General features: G+C 37.6%; 1 long non-coding RNA gene and 1 pseudogene across 1 annotated transcript; one reads left to right on the top strand and one right to left on the bottom strand.

The window, feature by feature from the left end:
* Positions 1 to 346: 346 nt before the first annotated feature.
* On the bottom strand, positions 347 to 6,846 carry LOC140512573 (complement component 1 Q subcomponent-binding protein, mitochondrial pseudogene; annotated as a pseudogene).
* Positions 3,179 to 6,178, top strand: LOC140512575 (uncharacterized). The gene is made up of 3 exons (XR_011969832.1): positions 3,179 to 3,253; positions 5,179 to 5,248; positions 5,727 to 6,178. It is a non-coding gene; the product is annotated as an uncharacterized lncRNA (long non-coding RNA).
* Positions 6,847 to 7,269: the final 423 nt, after the last annotated feature.

Below are 7,269 nucleotides of genomic sequence, written 5' to 3' on the forward strand. Positions count from 1 at the left end.
CACATGTGTGTGCATATATGTGTGCTTGTGCATGTCTATATGTATGTGTGTATGTATGCATATATGCATGTTTGTATGTATACATACACAAACACATATCCTGATCCACACATTCATTTGCATATGCATATATGTGTGTGTATGTATGTATATTTGTGTGTATATATATGCATGCTTATATATTTATATGTATGTATTCTCTGAGTTCTAAAGTTATCTTCATAGTCATTAGGAAGTTTCCTTCCTTCTTTCTAATTTTTTCTAACATATAAGAAAAATAGAGAGAAAAATTTAAAACATTAAGACAATTACTAAACTTTGAAATAGCACACACATACACATATATGTAATAGAGTAATAGATCTACAGCCAGAATGGACCTTGGAGAGTCAACTTCCTCATTTTAAAAAAAGGGGAAACTGATAGAGAGCCAAAAAATGATGTGATTTTTCCAGGGTCACCCAGTTAATACACAGTGGAGCAATTATTTGAACCCAGGTCTTTTGATTCCAAGTCCAATGCCCTTTTCTCTGTAGAAAAGTTATTTTGGACAAAGTCTGAGGTTTTATTTAGGGTTGTTATATATAAATATGTCATATCTATTGGCCTTGCTACACAAAGCATATGTATATATATAAGACACACACATATATGATATTCACATAAATGAATGTATTTTATTGATGATCATCACAATGGTGGCTTGACTAAAAGCCTCTAATAACAGAAAAAACATTATGGATATTTGGTTTTTGTATGTGGTTGATAATATAGATTTAGGTGAAGACAGATCTGTTACACAGTAGATTTTTTCTCTCTCTCTTTTCCTTAATTTTATAATGGAGAGTAACTTTGGAATTAATGGTTAAATCCTATCCCTGACACTAACTTTTTGATTCTGGTAAAATAGCTGCCCTAGGCAGCTTCCAAAATCTTACGTAAAAAGTAACAGACGGGATACAATCTGAATTAGTGGGGGGACTTTCCACACAATGGGAGTTCATATCAACTGATATTATTAGCCCAAAGGAAATCACAGATTCTTCATATATTTGCATAAATGCGATAATGATTTCTTCACATAAAGGAATAAAGTTTTAATGCTCCAAAACTTTCTAGTGTTTATAAAATGTATATATTAATTAACTATAAAATAGCCCTCCCCCCGGGATATTTTTGCTCCTGTAGTTTTATTTGTCCCCCAAAAGGGTTCTTTCTGAAATCTTTCCTAAAGCCTATATCATATTTATGACATGTGGGGACACCTGATAACCCTTAGTTTCATGCTGCTTTTATTTAGTTTCTATTAACCACTCTGTCCCTTCAAGTCTGAGATTTTTTTTTTCAATGTCATTTCTTTATTCCTGTACTTGCTTCATTTTCCTTTCTTCTCATAGATTGTAACTTACTGTTTCTCTTCATTTCTGTCCCAGGGTCACTTCTTTTTCCATTTCTCCCTCACCTTCTTCCTGGCTTTGTGTATACTGTTGTCTTTTATCTTTGATATTCTATAGGAACTTGGCTCACTACAAAGAACTGAGAAATATAAATTATAATATGAACAGAGAGTGACAGAATTACAGTCTGAGCCTTCTTTTTTCCCTGCTAAAGTGATTGCTAGCATTGTTGTATTTTTACTAAAATGGAAAAAAATGGAACAGAAAAGATCAGTATTTCGATGAATAATACCCTTCTGTCTTTTGGTATCTCATTCTTTCCTTTTACTAAGAATAGGTCCTAGACCTGTAATTTTATTGGAATTAGCAAACTCCCAGGTAGAGAAACTTCTCCTATCAGTGTAGGTCAACAATTTCTCTGCTATGTATAGAATTAGAGATGCCTAAAGTAATGAAAAGTTAAATGACTTGGCCAAGTTCACAAAGCTAATATACATCAGAGGAGAAACTTGAATCCTGTTCTTTCTGACTTTGAATCCATCTCTCTAACAACAATGGCACAATACCTCTCATTCTTTTCTTAGTTGTTTTTTTTTTTAAGTGACCCTTTTGTGGGAAGATCAGAAAGCATAATATATGATTAATCTCCATTCTGAAGTCCCATTTGAAAGGTGCTTGATTTGCATTAGCATTCATAATTACTTAATGACAAATCAGATATGCCTCATTTCTAGTAAGTGTAGAAACATGTTATCTGAAGGATGTAGTTTAATTAGTGTACTCCTAAAAACATGTCCCTCATGACCACTGGATGTAATCATTATTTTATGTATTTAACTGTGAAATTCATATTTACTCAGCAGGCCAGAGCTTACTTTTTTTTTATTTCAAAAGCCATTTTGTACAATCCTCTTAGGTTTTAAAGGAACCACAAAACATGTTCAGGGTAGTTACTAAATTAAAACAGAAAATAGCTATTATTATACTGAAGCAGATACATTAAAACACACAGACACAAAACCAGCATATATTACATTCATAAAACAGAGTAGGGGAAATAAATATGTAGAGAAGCTAGTTTTAATTCTTCACTTAATAACTTAGATGTAGGAAACACACATTCTTGTAGATCACTGAGATAATGTAGTTATTTTACTCTTGATTAGTGAATCTGAAAATGACCTAATTCCAAGGACAACTAGTGATTTTTCTTTCCCCCTGTGCTGTGTTTACTGCTTAAACTTTTAAAAATGTCACTTTTCAGGTATGTCTTGCTACAAGAAAACCCAATGGCCCATAGTCCAAAGTTAATACATAGAATTTTTTCACCAAAGTTCAATACCAGTACAGAAAACTGGATCCAACCATAATTGGGATAAATTCATTTGGGGATAAAGTTAATGATTAAGGGGACTTTGGTAGCAAGAGCACAGAAAATAGTAAAAAATTTGTGCGTAGCCAAATCGGGGTGGGGAGGCAGCTAGTCCTAGAAAATAATCCTTTCCCTGGTTGGTTAGAGGTGAAAAGGAAGGTCACATGAAAGATGGAGCGTTGGCAAGGGGACCCTAAGAGAGTTGATTAGAGTGCAGGCTCTAGAAGATGGCAAGATAAGATGCAAAGGCATCAGTCACCATGAGAAGCAAATACAACCTCCTACTGGGGGAGTATACCTCACCCCTAAGTTAGTACTGTAGAGCAAAGCCCCATTTTCCCAGTGTTAATTACCTCTCTGTCAATGCTTCATTATGATGTAGAGTTAATTCTGGGAGTTGGTTGTAAGACTATGTCAGAAAAATGCAAATACTGACAGGAGATGTCCAACAAGGAAGCTAAGCATTCAGAAATTTCACCACCAGGTGAGGAAATTTTATTGTCCAATAAATCACAAAGCCTGAAGAGGCTTGGAGTGATTGTAGTCTAAACTAGTGGACAAAGTGCTCACCCAGATGAAATCCCAGAATCTGGAAGTACTGAGTTAACTAAAAGAGATATTTTGGTATAAGAAAAGACATAGTTCTTCATTTGATAAACATGTTTCTTAAATGGTGTCCCTTCTACAACACAGTTAAAGTATACATTGGTTTAAAAATATTGAATGTATGCGACTTCTCTGAATCTTATCAGTTGCTTAAAAATGAAACACATTTGTGGTCAAAAAAAAATGTCAACCCACTGTGTGCAGGCCTTGTGAATACAAAGACAAAAATGATACAGTCTCTCTTCTTAAGGATCTTAAATTGACTTTCAGATTGATCAATTTGTCACTTTATTATGAATTTGTTGGCAAAAGGTTTTGATTGCTCTTAGACAAACATTTTGAAATCTATCTCTTTGAATTTATCTTTTATCTATGATTTGAACCAAAAAAGATTAGATCAACCGCAAAATTTTATTTTATTCTACTTCCTCCAAGAAAGCTTTCCCTGATTGTCCCAACCTATATCAAACCTCCTCCCTCCATTTTGAGCTTCTATTGCACTGAAGTTTGAACTATACTTTAGAAAGGGCTCAACTGATTTCTCCAGTTTTACATGTTCTGAGTCTTGTTGTTCCACATTAGTTGTCAACTGCTTGGGAATAAAGACTCTCTATGCTCTTCCTATATATTTCTCTACTGTTATTCCATAACTAACTTAGGTACTAAATTGTAGTAAGTCCTCAATTGGTACTTGTTGCTCAGAAATACTGGGAGCATTGTTAAACTATCTCCAGGTATTTGGATGATTGTCAAAGTAAAGAAGGTTTTATGAATTTCATCTTGACCCCAGAGAGTTGAAGTAGAACCAGTTCATGAAAGTTATAGAATGAAAGCTTTTAGCTCAATATAGGGAAGAATTTCCAATTAGGTTGCTCTTGTGTTGGGTTATTTCACTTATGTCCTAGTTTTTGTGAACCAATGTTATAATTTCTTGGCAAAGAAACTGGAGTGGATTGCCATTTCCTTCTCCAGCTCATTTTATAGATGAACTGAGGCAAACAGGGTTAAGTGACTTGCTCAAGGTCACACAACTAGTAAGTGTCTGAAGCTGAACTTGAACTCATGAAGATGTATTCCTGATTTCTAAACCCAAACCTCTATCTGCTGCATGTCACTTGACTGCCTTTGTTAATAAATAGCTGCCCAATATTAGTATGGGCTTCCCTTTAAAAGAGAAAATTCTTTATCACTAGAGGTATTCACAAAATTTCTTTATGACCACATGGGGAAATTGTCATTACGAGTCATACTTCATGTAGGGAGAATTTGTGTCTCTAAGGTATCTTCCAACCCTGAAAGTCAAAGAACACTGGACCAAAAGAGAAATGGATGCAAATGACATATTTGGGACTTTGTTAAATGAATCATTCTACAAATGGATTTCTAGAACAGTGGTATTTGTGTAATAAGAACAATGTTTACCAAAAGAGTCATGGGCTAAGCCTAAATTACCATTAACTGACATTTCAAATGTAAGCCTTTTAAATGCAAGACAATATTCCTTTTTTGTCTATATCCCAAGCCAAAAAGAATGAGTGCACATTCTAGATTCTTTAAAAAATGCATTTTAAAAATTCAGTTGTATTCAATGGCTATCAATTAAACTGTGTGACATAATGTAGACACAATTGCTCTTCACTAAGCAAATGAAACAAAAAGAATTCTTAATTTCATTTCATCAAGCATTAAAATTAATTCCTCAAGCAATGATTGCATTATATAATATATACACATACATAAATACATACATACATAGACACACATATGCTTATATATATTATAACATCTATTTTCATTTGACAGAAAGAGGTTATCATCAAAGGAAACCATAAGCAAAAATGAAGAGAAATTGGTCCTGTGGCAAGGATGAGGGGTAAGTGATTGATAGCTCCTGATACATCATTAGTAGCTTCATAAAATCAGGAGAAAATGAGGAAAGGTCCCAGTCTACTAGGGTGGTGGAGAACTTATTAGAGAACATGGGATAGAGTTGCCAAAAATGGGTAGGTATGGATAGATGCTAATATGTATCCCACAAAAGTATATCCTTTTAGATCTTAGGTTCATTGCAGAACTCTAGTCTATTGAGTCAAATTGCAATTCTTACCTTCAAAGGAATGGGGAAATGAGTTCAGTTTAGGATGATTAGATGTGATTTCTCATCATTCTGTAGTGGTGTACAAAAATGCCAACAAAGGAGGGCTCAGGAACATATTTCAGGCCTGGTGGTATTTGTGGCACTTTCTCCCACAACAGCTTCTAGATAACATTGTCTTGGAAGGAAGGGCTCTGGATGCCCATCAGGGCCTTGGCCTCAGGCTTCCCTACTGATACTTAACAAACCTTTTCAGGTCTTCCAGAAAGCTGATGTACTCTGGTGCTCTAAGGCCATGTTCAGCTCCATCAGTTTGTCTGCAAAGGTGTTGCCCACTCCAAGGTCAGCCAGGAAGTCCATCAGGTGGTCATACAGGGCCCAATCCAGGAAATCTGTGTTGAGTGTGTAATTTGCATCCTTCCAGTTGGGTTCAGCGGTGGGCTGAAAGGTAACTTGACTGATGGAGAAGATGTCACCTCATCTTCATTTTCTTGTCCAACTTCATCCTCAGGATAGTGGCAGTCCAACACAAGGGCCTTCTTGGTATCATCCTTCAAAACCTCCACCATGAACTTTAGGGTTGATGTAACTTCAGACTCTGGTTCCTGGACTTTCTGTCCCTCTAATGGCTCATCATCAAATGTTGATGGGATAGTTGTTAATATTAAATGTGATCGCGATCATCTCGTTCGCTAATCTCTGACCTAACTTGGCCTCTGTCCCCTGCACACTCAATCCCCAGACACCTTAGGGAGAGATTTGTGTTTCTGGATTTTCCTCTTCTCTTTAATTTCATCCGTCAGGAATTCAGCAAAGGCCTTGTTCCCCTCGGTGTGGAGACCCCAACACGTGCACGAGCTTAGGCCAGGGGCACTCCGGGGCTGCTGCAAGAGGCGGGGGCGTGGGCGTCCTGGCCTGTTGGCGATTCCTCCTCCCAGAAAGCCTCCGAAGGCTCGAGTGGTGGCGGCCACAGCAGGGCGAAGCGTCAGGAGGGTGGCAGGGCACAGAGCCCGGGCCACAGGGTGCCCCAGCAGTGGCAGCAGTGACGGGTCCATGACCGAGACAAGCGGAGGGGGGTGGAAGCGACAACGGAGACTGGAAGCGCATAACTGCATTCTTCAATGTACTTTGTGTGGGAATCTTGGGACAGTGGAGAAGCTGACCAAGTACTTACATCTGGTACGAGATGATGAAGCGTAGACGTGTCACTGAAGCTTTTGACCAAAATGACTTAACCAGAAAACTAGCAGCGGGGGTCACTTAGGAAACACACTGAGTGTAGCGAGAAGGAAAAACTGAACCACTGTGCTATAACTACCTTTAGGTCTTACGTGACTGCTCTCTCCTATTCATCCCAACATGAACCTCACAACCAGGGCATCGTATCAGTGAAAACAAACAAACAAACAAAAAACAACACTAATGCACATTATGACTTTACTTAAACGTCATAATATTTTCTCCATTATTGGGAAGGGAGGGGAGAGGAGGGTAAGGGAGAGGAGGAGCTGAGTTCCTCAACTGGAACTGTCCAGCTGGCCACTCAGGCAGCTTGAACTACTCAGAGGTTTTGATTTGGCCTTCATTCTTGAAGACGACCATGACATCAGGAAGGTGATGCCATGACTTGCAAATGAATTGGATTTAAGTGAGGAAGGGCTGCACAAAATCACCAGCCTCACTTTCTCCTCCAGAGACATCTGGGTCCAGTGGCCAGATAACGATTCTGTGAATTAAAGTACATGAGAGGAATGTACTGGCAGAAAGAGAAAAAGTGGGGTAGAGTGAGGCAAATTATC

The sequence above is a fragment of the Notamacropus eugenii genome, chromosome 6, assembly GCF_028372415.1.
Source record: "Notamacropus eugenii isolate mMacEug1 chromosome 6, mMacEug1.pri_v2, whole genome shotgun sequence".
In the NCBI taxonomy this organism is placed as follows: domain Eukaryota; kingdom Metazoa; phylum Chordata; class Mammalia; order Diprotodontia; family Macropodidae; genus Notamacropus; species Notamacropus eugenii.